A 17,461-nucleotide genomic window follows, 5' to 3' on the forward strand; every position below is an offset into this window, starting at 1 on the left:
AACTGCATTCAGAATTCAGTTTGGTGCTCTGTATTCAGTATATGACAAATTGATCTTTACCAAATTTTTCACCAACAATTGTGATGACCAATGCACATACAGATAATCTCAGGTGAAGTTTACACAGGCTTAATATAACTCAGTAAATTCAGTATTATAAATGCCACCACTAATGTCCTAAAATTATACTGCGCATTCCTCCTTCTTTTTCTAGGAAAACAGGAAATAATAAAAAGAGATTAAATCTTTCTCATAATCCTGACTTCTAGAAATGGTCCTCTACACTTAGCTCTTTGGTGGTATCACAAGTAACTCAGATCATACTGTGTATGTTCTGAAATATGCTTTTTTCCCCCCTCCAATGTTCTAATGTAGGAGAACTGGGATTATTTCTCCAGGTAATGTTAATGACCGTAGAATATTTTAAGGACTGATTATAAATCACCCAAACTATTCTCTTACCTGACACTGAGTTCATTTGTAAGCTTCACCAATGTAATGTCACTGTGGACAGATTTTTGTATGTATCTGTGATTCTGGTTTTTGTGTTTTTTTTTTAAAGATTTTATTTATTTATTTGACAGAGAGAAATCACAAGTAGGCAGAGAGGCAGGCAGAGAGAGAGGGAAGCAGGCTCCCTGCTGAGCAGAGAGCCTGATGTGGGACTCGATCCCAGGACCCTGAGATCATGACCTGAGCCGAAGGCAGCGGCTTAACCCACTGAGCCACCCAGGCGCCCTGTGATTCTGTTCTTAGAGGAAATTTCTATAAGTTGATACATCAGAGTTTTCATATTTTTAAAACATCTGCCAAATTTCCTTTCAGGAAGGTAATTTCAGCTAGCTGTGTGTAAGTGCCCCCTTTTCGGCAACAGTGCTTTTATTTTTTTTATGTTTATTATGGGGCTATAGTTGACGCAGTAGTCTATTAGTTCTAGGTGTACAAAGTTTATTCTATTACTATTAATTACTCAGCACTCACCATGATAAATGTAGTTGCCATACATCATAATTACAATTTTACTATATTCCCTGCACTATACTTTCATCTCCATGACTGACTTATTTCGTAGCCGGAAGTTTGTCCCCCCTTTATCCACATCACCTATTCTACCCAACTCCCCCCATCCCTACTTCCCCTCTGGCAACCATCAATTTGTTCTCTGTATTTAAAAGTCTGGTTTTTGTTTGTTTGTTTTGTTTTGTTTTTTAGATTCCACCTGTAAGTGAAATCATGTGGTATTGTGTCTTTCTCAGTCTGACTCATTTTATTTAGCATCCTACTCTTGAAGTCCATCTTTGCTGCTGCAAATGGCAAGATTTCATTCTTTTGGATGGCTCAGTAATCTTCTATTGTGCGACTACACCACTACTTTGTTCATTCATGTCTTGATTGCCACTTGACTTGCTTCCATATTTGCCTATCATAAATAAAGCTGTAGTACACAGAGGGGTGCCCTCCTTCTTTTTCTAACTGATGTGCTGTCCTACATCCCATTTTATATCTGATCTCAGGATGACATAAAAACATAATGAAAGTGAAAACTGAGAACACTGGCAGATGTGTTTCAAAATCTAAATCCAACACAGTGTGGGCAACAAGAACAGAAGAACCTACGCCAGCTGCTCCCCAGGGATCAAGGGGTCAAGAGGTTGTCCTGGCAGCCAGTCCTCCACCTTTGGAGGAGAAAATCAACAGACCGCCATGCCTCCAGGCAACCTGTGCTCTGCTGTGGAGGAAATCCAATCAGGACGTTACCTGATTGGGCACATCAATTTCTGTCCTAATAAGTATAGATTATCTGCCAGGCCAAGGCCTCCTTCTAGGTGCACTACAGAGAAGCCAACAAATGTTCTTCTCACACCAGGCTAGCCGCTGAATAATCGGTGGCCAGGGCAGCCTCTGATTAATACAGTTCAGCTAGTCTGGGCATCTGGTTGAAGAGGCCGGTAAAACTGTTGAAGTTCTTCACCAACGATTGACTCTGAGATACCAGGGGGAGAAACAGATGTGCTTTTTAAAAAAAGAAAAAAAAATAGGTACAGATAAAATTGTTGGTAGAGGTGATTATCTCTAAGTGTTCATAAAATAGGCAGACCTCCCCTCCTGCCCCCTTTGAGACCTTTCAGTAGTTGGCTTTGAAATTGGCCCAATTTTTATCTTGGGTTTCTTAGACCTCCATCAGTGAGAATGAATGCTTTTACAAGAACTGGTCCTGCGAGCTTTGGGTAGTTTCAGCCGTAATTTTAGGCAACAAGGAACACATTCCACAATGCCTTGTAGGCGGGAGAGCGCCTGACTATGAGTCACAAGACCCAGGTCTGGCCCCGCCGCCACCAGCCACAATCTTCACCCCACAGTCAATGCCCCTATCTTCAAAATGGGATTGATGGGCTACTCTCTGCCTCATCCAAAGGGAGTATTGAGGGCAAATATTAAAAGAGAGTTCAAATAATTTATAATTCTTGGGAAGTCAGACAAGCACACACTGTTAAGATAGCCAGGGAGCATAGGCTGTTTGCACACAGAGGCAGAGAATGAAGGCAATTAGTCAAACAATTACTGTAAAATCCACACCCCCAACCCACAAAGAAGAGAAAACAATGCACACACACACTATTACCAACACTTATCTCACTAATCTGAGTATTTCAGATAAAAGGGAATTTTTGGCTGCCTGAATTACGAAGACAGTTCCCTTAAAAATCTCAATTTCACTGGGGTGCCTGGGTGGCTCCATTGGTTAAGCATCCGATTCTTGACTTTAGATCAGGTCAGAACCCCTGGGTTATGAGATTGAGCCCTACATTGAATGGAGTCTGCTTAAGATGCTCTCTCTCTCTCCCTCGGCCCCTCTTCCTGCTCACTCTCTCTAAAATAAATAAATAAAATCTTTTTTTAAAAAATCTCAATTTCACATGTGCAGTGATAACGTCAATAAGGACAGTATTTTCCTCCTTAGGGAATGAGGTGGCTAGACATATACCCACTTCTTTCCCTTTGAATTTAATTTCTAAGGAAGACAAATTATGAAATGTTCACCCCAATGGAACCTGAAGACTTCAGAAGACCATAAGGACAATCTGGAGTTTAGCTATGGGGTTAAGATTCAGAGTCTTCCAGAAAGTGTCTCTTCAAGGCATCTCTCTAGGGTGACAGACCAAACCTCGGGGATTTCTGGGTAACTCTTGCAAAGCATTATAATTTTGTCCTGCGGCTGTGCTGCCAGGAGATATACATCAAGATTGCAATAAATTACAATGCCTCGGGCTTAGATAAGCTTTGGGGGTTTTATTGTGGTCATTAGTTTAATTTCTGGAAAGATTTTCTGAAAGTCCTTCTCAAACCAACAGATAGGATGAGAGAATGATGCACCAGTTTTGCACATTCAATTTAATATTATTTAAAGGGGAAACAGTAGGTTATTCGTTCGCTATGTGCAGAAATGAATCTACATTCCTAATTTTTCAAAGGCATTTGTTACATATATCTGGAATCCCATATTCAATTGTTTCTATAACTCGGGTATGCCATTTAGCATGACAACTCCCTCGTCTTTGTAAAGTAGGTCATTTTAATAATGCATAATAGCTATTGAGAATTTTAATTCAAAACCCTTTATTTATGTTTCATCTTTACAGTAGCCTTGAGTGGAAGACAGCCAGCGTTCTATATTTATGACTACAAGATGTTATATGTAACTTCCTGAGTATAACCTAGTTGCCTAGTGAAAAAAAAATTGTTGCTTCTAGACACACCTTCTGTTAAAGTATCTTATGTTCAGGAGAAATTGACTGAACAAATGTGGCAATACAAACTTCATACCTGCTTACCTACTTGTGCTACTATTTTCTAAGACTTGGTCTCTGAGTGTCACTTTCCATTGCTTCTAGAATCTGTCACATTCACCACCAAGTGCCATAAAGTTGGGAATCCAAACTAGCTTATAACTTGCTGTGTAAGTCTTACCCTAAACCTGAGTCCAGGTAAGGGCTCCCCCTTTTCCCTCAGTGCTCTACTCTTACATCCGAGCAGTGGCTATACCCTTGTCCTGAGAGAAAGACTCCCCTTTCACCTGCTATCTCAGGCCACCCCAGGTAACTAACCCTACATCCACCATTCCTGCCTTCATGATTGAATCCTGATTCAGAGTAAGAGCAATACAATATTACACAGGAAACTATAGCAGCAAGAGAAAAAAATTTGGTCCCCTAGCCTACAGTACCCTGATCTTGCTCAGTAAATTTTTCTTAAAGGTATAACTTGAAGCATATTAAGAACCCAGTATTGTAATTATGCCCAGAATTCCAGACCAACAACACTGATTTGTTTTAGAGAGTCAAGAAAAAACATGATGCAGGAAGATGGGTCAAAATCAAGGATATTTTTCAAAAATATAATGTTCTGGGGGCACCTGCATGACTCAGTTGTTAAGTATCTGCCTTTGGCTCAGGTCATGATCTCAGGGTCCTGGGATCAAGCCTCACACTGGGCTCCCTGCTCAGCAGGGAGCCTGCTTCTCCTTCTCCCTCTGCTGCTCCCTGCTTGTGTTCTTTCACTTTCTCTGTCAAATAAATAAATAAACTCTTTTAAATAGATAGATAGATAGTCAGATAACTATCTATCTATAATGTTCTGACTCAGAAAGTAAGTCAAAGCAGTATGACTACATATCAGATTCCAACATTTTAAATATTTGTAGGAGACTACCTTCCTGGACCTATGCAAGTCTCCAAATTAAATGTGTAAGTATATATGTAAATAGGGATGTATATGTATATCTTGACCTCTTATCATTGAATGGAAGGTTTAAAAGAGGTCTTAGCACATTGGTATTTGCAAGATCTGAGCAAAAGATGAGGAGAAATTTAATGTGTGTGTGTGTGTGTGTGTGTGTATTATTATAAGATTACTACTGGCCTTACCCAAAAAGATCTATTCTTTTTCTATGTTCTTCCTACATTTTTTTTGGTAAAATTATCCTTTTTTAAAAAAAATATTTTATTTATTTATTTGACAGACAGAGATCACAAGTAGGCAGAGAGGCAGGCAGAGAGAGAGAGAGAGAGGAGGAAGCAGACTCCCTGCTAAGCAGAGAGCCCCATGTGGGGCTTGATCCCAGAACCCTGGAATCATGACCCAAGCTGAAGGCAGAGGCTTTAACCCACACAGCGACCCAGGCACCCTTAAAATTATCCTTTTTTAAATGAAATGATGATCACAATAGAAAGTTGCTTTTCTCTTTTGTTGTTGCTTGGTTTGTCTGTTTTTTTTTTTTTTTAAGATTGATTTATTTATTTTAGAGAGAGAGAGCACACATGCATGCAAGCAGGGGAGGGACAGAAGGTGAGGGAGACTCTCCAGCAGATTTCCCACTGAGCATGGAGACTGAGGGAGGGCTGGATCCCATAACCCTGAGAACATGACCTGAGCTGAAATCAAGAATCAGACACTCAGTCAACGGAGCCACCCAGGGGCCCCTCTGCGGTTTTTTGTTTTGTTTTGTTTTGTTTTGTTTTGTTTTTTGGCAAAATGAAACATTGAAAACCCAACATGAGTCTCAAATCTGGGGAGTGACATGGGATGTTACTGATCCTGAAATCCTTAAATCTGGATTGTATGATCTAGGCAACATATACCAAACTCTGATGTTTGAATGCCTCTTACTAACTTTCACCCACTAGCCCTTCTAACTTCTGCTGCCACGGAGTCTCACTTGTCCTCTTCCCCATGAAAGCCCTTTTCAGAGTTGAAGACTGTTCTTCTTCCCCAAGACCTTTTTCTTCATAAGAAATCTTTTACTGTCTTCAACTATCCTTTTGAGCCAGGCCTCTAAAAAGAGCCTGTGAAAAGGAAGAAAAATCTTGAAAGATATATGTATATACTGTTATCATTAATATGACTATTACCATTGAAGGTAGGAAATCACATGTCTCCTATGTTTTATACATGAGGCAACTGAACCCAATAAGTTAAGAGGCTTAACCAATTAAACAGCTTGTAAAAGACATTCAGTACTCAGCCACTCAAACTGTCTTGCCCTTGATAAATATATGCATTAAGACAAAGGACAGACATGGTAGCAGGTATATATAAACGGATTTGACAAACACCTCCACTGTGTAAGCTCTGCCATGCATTACTGTAGCAAACAAGGTTACAGAAAACATGGTAGAGTCCTTCCTGTGATCACAGTCATGACACAGTATATAAATAAAAGAGCAAAGTATGAAAAAGTTTCATGAGAAAATAGAAACAGAAACAACTGACTTCACATGGGAGAGCTGGAAAGGCACAAGAGAGGCCATGACATTAGGACAGGCCTGAAGGATAAGCAGGTTTGCCAAGGAGAGTGAGCCATTTCTAAGATAATTTACTGCAGTGTGAAGAGTGTATTTGGAGGGAAGGTATAATGAGTCCAGTTCCAGAGCTGAAGTGCGTAACTTTGAGACATTCAGTGAAGACAGCCAGGAGGCAACTATCCCACGTAAGCAAAATGAAAAAGCGGACCTATGAGGTACATGCATACAGAAAGCTGAGTTGGAAAATCTTTTTCACCCTTCTACCAAATTAGAAATGCTTTGTATAGATGCTTAGAATGAGTCACTTTTAACTCTATGATTCCAGAGGGTTTTCTTCTCTTAATCATGGTATAGAAACTATTATTTATTATTATTTATTTATAAATTATTATTTACTAATAATAATGGAATGAGAAAGAGAATAAGAAAAATATCCTCCAAAGAGGTGAGTTTCAACAATGTGAGAATAAAGTTATTCAACGTCAAACTATCTTCAACTTAGAGATGCACCATTAATCTACAGCCAATAGACTCTCAAGTTTAAAGAATATTTACCTTAGTTTGCCATAAAACCAGAACTAAAGAGGTAGGCTTAGCTTGAAATTCCTGTTTAAGATTATTTTCATATTTGGAAATGACTACTTGATAAGCACACTTATTCAGTTCATCCTAGCAGAGATTGGGGGTTTAGTTTGGAAGCTAACAGATTCAAAGCATGTGTCAGGGGTACTGAGATAGGGACTGGCCACATTAACCATGGCTGTAAAGGCATAGGGCTGGTGGACTCAGAAGACGGCTAAGCAGCGTCTCTCTGATAACTGTTCTGTTCAAACAAAAGGAGCTTTTATCAGGGTTCCTCGGTAATGAAAGCATCTGCATACAACAGGCTGCACTTGCATGAGACAATTCTGGCATGATCTCCTCACCATGTGGCCACGAAGCCTACCTCTCCCATGAGCCACCCCCCACCCCCGCCCCTTCATCATTCACAGATTCCATTCCTGGCATCTCATGGAATGGGAGCTTGGATCTCACCATTTTAGCTTCCAGCTACTCTTAACCACAATGCCAAGCACATAGTAGTAGCTCAATAATCATTTCTTGTTTGATGGAGGCAGCCCAAAACAAGTACAAATTAAAAAAAAAAAAATTGAATTAACACTCCCTAGCAACACGGTGTGCACCCATGTTACGATACATATTTGGAGGTCTTCAGCCGGCATTGCCCCAGGAAACTTCCTGTAGGTTTTGTTGGCTCCTTCCACCATATTCATCTCCTGAAAGTTTCCACTTGGAATTTTGAACAATAAGCTGGGTAATCAATTTGGTGTATTTTAACCTCTAATACTACATTTAAACTTACTGAACAAAATCATCTCTCTCTGTCCTGAGGCTTCTATTTTGAGTTCTCTCTTGGCACCATTATAGCATGCACTTAAAACTGGGATTTTTTTTTTTTTGAGCTTGGATGAGATGCAGAATAATTTTCTGTTATGCATGACTGAGAGGCAAGAAAAATATTTCAGAGAAAGAAAGCTATCTCTAAGGGGTTATAAGAATAATCTGGGATAGGACTGATAGAGAATTTAATTTTAGCAGCATTAATATATGAAACAAAATACTAAAATCTCACTCTCATACTTGATGGTGTATTACTAATCACCCATAACAGCCCTGATTAATACATATTTTGGTTGCATCTAAAGAATTCTCATCTATGTACCTGCATTATTCTATAAATACAAATTGAATAAGAGTATTTCAGTATGCTGCTGTTCCTAATCTATCCCTCAATCATAGATAGAGCCCAGGAGAAGAGGTCTTTGTAAATACATTCTAATAATGACCATAAAACACTTAATTTAATCACAAAAGTTGATATAATTATTTCTGTTGGTTTTTTTCCACACATTGATGGCAAGAAAATTAAGGGTCTCCATTAAAAATATAGTACTTCAAAATAAAAAACCAAGACTTAGATATAACATTCAAGGATATTGTTCTCTTGGGCTATCATTGGTCATCCTCTCTCCAGTTTAATCTGTCTTTCAGCAAAAATGCCAAGATTGTTTCAGAGAATATTACACTCAGAAATATTGCTTCTATATATATTGGCAAGAAGCATTGTCTGGGAAGGAAAATCATCTTGTCCCAGAAGCTTGCAGAAATTGTCCAGAGAAAAATAATGAAGTAAATCCAATGTGGCAAACCAAAACAATGAAAGTAAAGACACGTTTTACAAAGGCTTTAGAAATAAATTTGAAGTTTTCCTTTGAAAAATTTTGAGTCCTGCACAGACCCTACTCATCAAAGCAGGGGGAGGGGAGGTAGGAATATTTCCTCTTGGAATAAAACCTTCTATGTAAAATCTGAGCAATAATTTGTGGTACTGTAGGATAATCCATTCAAAAGCTAATTGTGAAAGCAAGACCATAATTTAAAGAAAATCAATGGAGAGTTTCCCAATTAGCTAATCATGGAGTTGATGTATTCCTTGTTCTTTGTAACACTAAATACAATTGAAAATCTTTTGCCTCCTTAGCCTCTGGTCATAGAACTTGCCTTGTTCTTTTCCTTTCTTTCCAATCATGTCTTAGTTCCCTCATCTCTGTGTTGCCTATTAACCTCTTCCAATCATTAACTCATCTCAAGGCCTCGCTAATATACAGTTACAGGAATCACTCTCTTTAATTTTATAATTTTCCACATCAAATCTAATGCCTAAAATCATATACATCATCTTGTTTTCCTAAAATCTCTCCTGACTATTGTGGTTCTGGCAAAGGCTCATGTACCCTTCTAATCAACCAGACTCCCAACCCCAGGCAAATGATCATCTCACACCTACACCTCATATGCAGTTAGACCCCACCAAGATTCTCTCACTGTAATATCATCTAACAACCTTTATCTCTGGGTGAGGGAATTTCATGATCAGTACATGTATATATATGAATCACTGAAACACACACATACTGCATCTCTAACACACATGCAGACAATACATTTGCCTCTCTATATCTTGTACCCGCCTCTTTATCTTGTTGCTAAGCTCTGTATTAATCTTTACATCATTCCTCAGCTCATCTCACCTGTCCTTAACCTCCCACATCTCTCTTGCCCATCTGAAGCAGAGAACCTCACTTCCCACTTGACTAAGAAGATTGAAGGCTTCCAGTGTGTGCTCTCCCCCACTTTCATTCTTAAAACCCTCAAAATTCCCCAGAGTCCACAAATATTCCTCCTTCATGTTCTGCCATTGGCCTTGATTTTTGGTCTTTATGCCTGTTCTTGGATTTTGTCCCATCAATTGATAATTTCTTATTGCTTTCTGGCAGGCTCTACCTCTTTCTGTAAGAAAAAAAAAGAAAAAAAATCTTCACTTCTAGCTCCAACATTTTCAAGTACTTCATCTGAGAAAACAAACAAACAAACAAACAAACAAAAAGCCTTCTTTAGCTCTGCTAATCTCCCAAACTACCAGACCAAGTCTCCCCTGCCCTCCCATTAGCCTTTACCTCATACCTTCCCCCTGATTCCACAGTACTAGTTTTAGTCTTCAGCATACTAGTGAAGTTCCTATCTTGAAGATAATAATGTAACTCCTAAAAACAAAACTCAATAATCTTATTATTGTTCTTGGCCTTCTTGGCTTCTTGGATAAATTTGCCATTGCCCAAAACCCCAATTTTCAAAACTTTCTCTTCCCCTGACCTGTCACTCTCCAGTCTTCCTATTTTCTTGACATCTATCAGGTTTTCCTTTTTGGCATGTCTTCCTCTTTCTGTCCCTTAAATATAGATTTTTTTTTCTCCCAAAGGTCCCATGGTTAATCCCTTCCCTTCTCTGTCCCTATTCTTCTTCAGGTCAATTTATTGGCTCACATGGACTGGCTAGCAAACTTGTGTATCTTCTCTCTTGAAATAAGCCAGATTTCTAAACACTTCCCTGACAGCTGTACTTGGTTTTTTGCAGGCATCTCAAACTCAACATGGCCAAAATGTAGAATACCATCTTCCCTACAAATTTCCTTTCTTTGCCTGGATTTCCTGTCTTATCAGTTTTTTTCCATACTAAAAAAAAAAAAAAAAAAAAAAAAGTGAGATTGTTCTATTTACCCAACCCTTTCTTTCTTGATATTTTAAGTGATTCTCACTATAGAACTATCTTTTCTTCTTTCTTTCCAGCCATCCAAATGCTGTGCAACTTCTCAGACCTGGGTGTCAAGTCCCTACTGTACCACAGCCTGACCACCCCCTCCTTTGATTCCTGCATCACTTATGATGGTCCATTCCTTTGATTGAACATTTAATAACTTATAATTTGCAATTCATTTAGTTCTGCATCATATATTCATTTAACTTTTTATGCATTTATTTCATTTACTCAATTATATTAGAATTTATTTCAAAAGCATGGCTCATTTATTACATTTTCTCAATCTGTCTCCCTCATTCATGTATTCAAGATATATTCATGGGCTATGTACTATATACCAAATACAATTAGATACTGGGAAAAGATAAATATGATGTGTTCCCAGCCATAGAGGTATTTGCCATCTAATGGGAGAGTTAGAAATAGAATAAGTAAGTACAGCAATGTGATGAGTGTTATGTTAGATGTGTGTGCAGTATACTTTGTGCACCCAAGAAAGAAATGCCTTATAGGATTAAAAACTGTTCCAGAAAATGCCACCCAAATTTATTCTTAAAGGAAGACTAACAGTTAAGAAGGTGGACAATGATGAAAGGGCACTCCAGGCAGAGTTAAGGTAAATACTTAAGAAAACATATAATTTATTGGTAGGTCACAAGCAACTAGGTATGGGTAGACTGGGGTAGTGACAGGAATTTGGAAAGACAGGAATCACAAAAGGTTGCAAATATCAAGCTAAGGATTTTGACTCCGTCCTAGGGACAATGGGAAGTCATGGAGAGATTTTTAAGTGTAACCTTTTAATTCAATCATATATACAGAAAGGTGCATGACTCATATGTTTACAGTTCAATGAATTTTCACAAAGCAAACACACCTGTGTAGACAACACCTAGAGTGAGAAAGAAAACACACCCCAGAACCCATGGAAAGATTTTAAGCAGTGGAAACATATTATCAGACTTGCACTTTTAAAGATCATTCTGGTGCACTGGAGGAAGAAACTGGCAGAGAGATCATTTAAATGGTAAAAGTAAAAAATTATAGGCTTTGAAGTAACGGCATTGTAAATGGGGAGGAAGAAAAATGCTTAAGGGATATTTGAGAGGCACAGTCAGTAAGTTAAGAGGCAGTCTTTTAATAGACCATTATGTCCATATGGTGCTTACTCTCTGGTTCTTTGGAAAAGACCTTGTTTCGTCCAAAGAGACAGAACTGACAGGATGTGTGCCTTGTGTGTGTAGAAGATATGCATATACAAGATACAGAAAGAGAATGAGAGATTATAGGGAGTTGGCTCATACAGTCATGTGATTATGGAGTCTGAAAAGTCCCAAGATCTGTAGTCAGCAAGCTGGAGACCCAGACAACCAATAGTGTAAGTTCTGGTCCAAGTCCAAAGGCCTGAGAACTGGAGAGCCAGATGGTCTAAGTTCCAGTACCAAAGCAGGCAGGCTGAAGACCCAGGAGACCTAATGTTCCAGTTTGTGTCAAAAGGCAGGAAAATACTGATGCTCAACTCAACAAGTCAGATAGGAGGAAATGCCTTTTACCCAAGGAAGGGTGTTGTTTTGCTCAGTTTGTGCCTTCCACCACATGAGGTCTACCCACATTAGAGGTGACGGTCTGCTTGACCCTGTCCCAATTTAAATGTTAATCTCATCCAAAACACCCTCCCGGAAACACCTAGAGTAACGTTTGACCAACTATTTGATACCCCGGGCCCTTGAAAGGGCCACATAAGCTTCACCAGCCCAATTTCCTCTCTGCTAGTTGTTCCTTTAGTGAGCACTAGAACTGTACTCTGTGACTTTCTTCTTCTTCTTTTTTTTTAAGATTTTATTTACTTATTTGACAGACAGAGATCACAAGTAGGCAGAGAGGCAGGCAGAGACAGAGGAAGGGAAGCAGGCTCCCTGCTGAGCAGAGAGCCCAATGTGGGGCTCGATCCCAGTACCCTGGGATCATGACCCGAGCTGAAGGCAGAGGCTTTAACCCACTGAGCCACCCAGGCGCCCCTGTGACTTTCTTCTTGCACTGACTCTATTCTGACTTCCTTTCTTTGACATACTCTTTTCTTAGATGGTCTAGCAGCCCTTTCTTCAAAGTAATTTTCAATAACTCTTTTCTTGTCCATATCACATAGATTTATTCTTTTTTTAGCTTAATTATTTCTACATCAGTTCCCATACCTCCCATACTACTTCTATCTGGTATATTTGCCAAATAATATAATAACAATAATAATTATATTTATATAATAAGGGAAAGGCTAGATAGAAAATGCAATAATATAAGGATGAAAGCAGAAGTGGTTTTCATAAGCTATAAATCAGTTTTTAACAACATTTATTTCATGAATCTGAACACATGAAAATAGATATATTCTATTGTTTCTACTTTATCATTTTTTAATCACTTAAAGCAAACATGCTGTGTTGTACATATAGTGTTCTTTTACATTTTCCCCTCCAGCTTTATTGAAATATACTTGATATATAGCATTTTCTAAGTTTAAGGTGTACAAAGTAAAGATTTGATATATGTACCTACGGTGATAGTACTTCTACTTTAATTGTCTGTTTGTCTTTAAATATTGAATTTTTTTAAGCCAAATAAACAGTACATGACCTCAGTTGCTCTCTTTTTATTCATCTAGTTTCAGGAGACTTCTTACTTCTTTCTGGTAAATTTTTATTTTCATGGGCCTAGAAAAAAGTTCTGTAATGAAACAATCAGTGATGGCCCGTTCTGGAACACCATTGTTTTTGGCTGTCTGGCTGCTTATCTGATCACTCTTTTTAGCTTTCTTCTCCACCTCCACCCCCATCCACTCTCTTTCCCACTCCCTAAATATTTAGGCTCTGTACTCATCTCTCTTTGGTGTTACCTGTTCCCCTTCTTTGGCTCCCTTCAAATAACTAATTGACTCCCAGGGCTTCAACCATGTGTTGGTCTGAGAAGCAGAAGCCAAGACTAGAGACAAAGTGAGAAAGAAGCCAGTAGGGGCTGAAAGAGCCATAAGACTACCGCACCATTCTGACCCTAAGTGAGAGACCAAAGGAGAGTAAGTCTTAGGCTGCTGTGTAATTCTAAAGAGTATTTGTGAAAGTCACCAGAGAGTCCTCAAACCAAAATCACTTATCAGAGGAGACCCCCATCTCCCTCTGCACAGTGACATGATCGGGTTGTGGCCCATGGGAGTACTGGCCACTATGCAAATATCAGAAGGATTCCATGTATGGCACCTGGAGCCATTGGCCAATTATGCCACCTACAGTGACTTTCCTCCACCACCTCTCAATTCCCAAGCCCTAATAACCAGCCCTAGCTTCTATTCAAAATTATTATTAATTTTTTTGAATTTTATTATTTTTATTATATTTTATATAGTTTATTATATATAGTCTATATCATATAATAGATTATATAAATATGATTTTTATATTATATTTATTTCATTATTAAATTTATTATTAAATCATTAGAATAATAATTTGATTGCCACTAATTACTTTCAACTGAGCCCCCATCAAACCTCATTCATGTGTAGCGTAAATCTGAGTTCCTATTATAAGCCAGACTCTGTTTTGTTTGAAGAAACTCGTAGAGTAGACAGGGAGATAAACATGTAATAAATAATTACAAGTAATTTGTTTTTTTCAGCAGCACTGATTGTGTGCCTATTGTATACCAGGCACTGGAACAAGGGCTGGAGAGACATAACAGTCCATAAAACATGGCCTGTGCTCTAAGGAGCTTACAGTCCAGTTGGATAAGTTGAACATATAACCACGTAATTACCATACAGTGTAGGAGGAAATGGGAAAGGTAAAAATCGACATCTTAAGGTATAACTAGGATGTATCCATATCACACGAATAAGGAGAAGAAAGTGTTTTCTAGGCTCTCAGAACAGTGTAAGCAAAGACACATTAACAAGTATAACAACATGGTGCAGGAGATACTATATGGTCTTATTGTTGTAACTGTCTACTTCAGTAATTTAAGTGAGAAATAATAAATACCTGAGCTAAATGTTTGTCAGATGAATGAAGGTCTATGAAGTGGAGAAAGGAGGTATGGGGAAGATATTTAAGAGACACAGTTGTGGGAATGTGGCAACAGACTGGATACTGGAGGGAAGAAAGTATCCAGTTGGATACAACGAGTCCAACACCTGTCATACTTCAGTACTTTACCTCTCTCTGACATCACCATTCACAAAGGTGCTCTAGCTGGAAAGCTCGGCTAGATCCTCACACAGAGCCAGCTAAGCATACCCCTACCAGCTCCTTTCTCACTTTGTCTCCTGAGTAAACTAATTAATATCTGTAATTCCAGAACACGAACTGGCATCACTGCCTGTCTTATCAGCATTCATAGCTTCAACCACAAAATCCATTCTGGTTAATTTAAGCAGAAAAAGGATTTACTAAACAGTATTACATAGCTCACCAAAAACAAACAAACAAACAAACAAACAGAGAGCTAGAGAAAGGTGAGAGGCTAAATTTCCAGGAAGAATGTTCAAGACCAAGTCACAGAACTAGTCTGAAGAGCACATGGCGGCCGCTGCGTCCAGTGCTAAGTGTTAAGTCATAAATCTTGCCCAGAATGGCTCTCGCAGCCAGTATCAGGGCTGTGTATCAGGCGAGTGGCCTTGCCAACACTGCTGCCACTGCCACCGTGAAAAGTGGGCACCACCCACATGGAGCCTGTTTCCCTAGCTGCTCACTGCTGGCCTCAAGTCTCGGGAAGGTGGAGCCCACTGGGGGAGCCTGGGTCGCTCATATGAGTTGTGACTGCAAGAGAGACTCTGGAGTAGGGGGTTCACCTTCAAAGTCAGAATCTCTCTGCTAGAAAAATGGGGCTTTTAATGTGGAAAATTCCTCAAACATACAAAGTATTCAAGCTATAAAGGGCAGCCATACCCACAACGTGCATAGTTTCACTTACCTTGTGATTTTACTTAAGAATTAACTTAGGGGTGCCAGGTTGGCTCAGATGGTTAAGCATCTGCCTTTGGCTCAGGTCATAACTTTAGGGCCTGGGGATCGAGCCCCACTTTGTAGGGCTCCCCGCTCCATGGGAAGTCTGCTTGTCCCTCTGCCCTTCCCCCTCCTCCTGCTTGCTTTCTTTTTCTCTCTCAGAAATAGATTTAAGAAAAAGAATTAATTCATGGGGTGCCTGGGTGGCTCAGTGGGTTAAGCCTCTGCCTTTGGCTCAGGTCATGATCTTAGGGTCCTGGGATCAAGCCCCACATCAGTCTCTCTGCTCAGCAGGGAGCCTGCTTCCCCTCTCTCTCTCTGCCTGCCTCTCTGTCTACTTGTGATCTCTCTCTCTGTCAAATAAACAAATAAAAATTTTTAAAAAAGAAAGAAAAAATGAAAGAAAAAGAATTAATTCAGATCCCTGTTTAGGAAAGGCACCAAACGGACTGTCCAAAGTGAAAAAGCAACAGTCCCTGTCTTGAAGCACACATTTCAGAAGCTGAGAGCCCCTGAAAGAGGGCAGGACTCTTTTCAGCCTCAAACAAAGACAGCCTCACAAGTGTTGGTTGCAACTGCTATGTGATACCGCTTTAAATAAACGGCGAGGCAGGCCCTTCTGCAAAATGCATTCTCCTTTTCCAGGCTCACCAAGCTGGCTGACAATTGCTTCCATTTAGTGGGATCCACTTTTATCTTGGATTGGATAATCGTTTGTTTTCTTCTGCCTTCTTCAAATTGAACCATTTGGGAGTGCTGTGTATCATTCTGTCAGCTACCGCTGCTAGTTTTTGAATAAAATTTGCTCAGATGTTTTATAGTCTAAACGAGTGCTTGTAGTAGATCCCTCTGTGAAGATCGAAATGGTCTGTATCAGTGTTGTCTAATCAGAAGCCACTAACCACAAGAGACTCCGGAGCCCCTGAAATAGGGCTAGTTCCACTGTCAGACCGGAATTCTCATTTTATTTCATTTTAATTCCTGTAAATTGAAATTTGAATAGCCACATATGACTAGTAGCTAGCAAATTGGACAGCATAGGCATAAATCTCAAATGTTCAAAAAATGACTTTAAATATTCAAAAATGATCGTAGGCTCTTCCAACCCCAACATTCTTTCCTTTACTTCTCTTTTTGCAAAGTATCACTATTCCTCCTATCGGGGATTGGGTCATTTTCCTTTTTTAAAAATGTCATTGACCGTCTTGACACAGACTTATATAACTGTCTTCTTTATTGGAGTCTGTCAGAATTGGACACAATCCAAGGATATAAAATCAGAATGATCTAGACAACTGGGTTGTCTCCCTGATCCATCCCAGTCTCCACCAGAAAAAGAATTTAGTGATTAACAGTGAGGTGTGATTAACAAGCAAATTTTAGGAAAGGTGTGATTAAACAAGCAAATTTTAGGAAAGCACATATATATATCCTTTCCTAAATTACATACATACATATATATAATCTGTTATAAGAATAGAAAGACAGATTATACGTATAAATTACACGTGTCTTTAAAGTCCAGTTACAGGCAAAATGGACACAATGTTATTACTGCAAACATGTAGCAATTGTAGGATTAGCCAAGAAATCTTAATGAAAATAAATGGATAAAATTAAGCCAAACTAATAATAATATATGTTTAAAAGAAAATTGAGGGGCGCCTGTGTCACTCAGTTGGTTAAGCAACTGACTTCAGCTCAGGTCATGATCCTGGAGTCCCGGGATCGACTCCTGCGTTGGGCTCCCAGCTCCATGGGGAGTCTGCTTCTCCCTCCGACCTTCTCCTCGCTCATGCTCTCTCTCATTGTCTCTCTCTCAAATAAATAAATAAAATTAAAAAAAAATAAAATAAAATTGAAATCCACACCAGTGCAAGTCAACACCTCATCAGTACTGAAGCAACTATCCTACAAAGGAACTCTCACTCACACACATGCTCAGCAGGAACCTGCTATATTGCCAAACAATGAATAGCAACCAGACTTCTTAACAGAACACAGATATTA

This window comes from Neovison vison, chromosome 13, assembly GCF_020171115.1.
Source record: "Neovison vison isolate M4711 chromosome 13, ASM_NN_V1, whole genome shotgun sequence".
NCBI lineage: Eukaryota > Metazoa > Chordata > Mammalia > Carnivora > Mustelidae > Neogale > Neogale vison.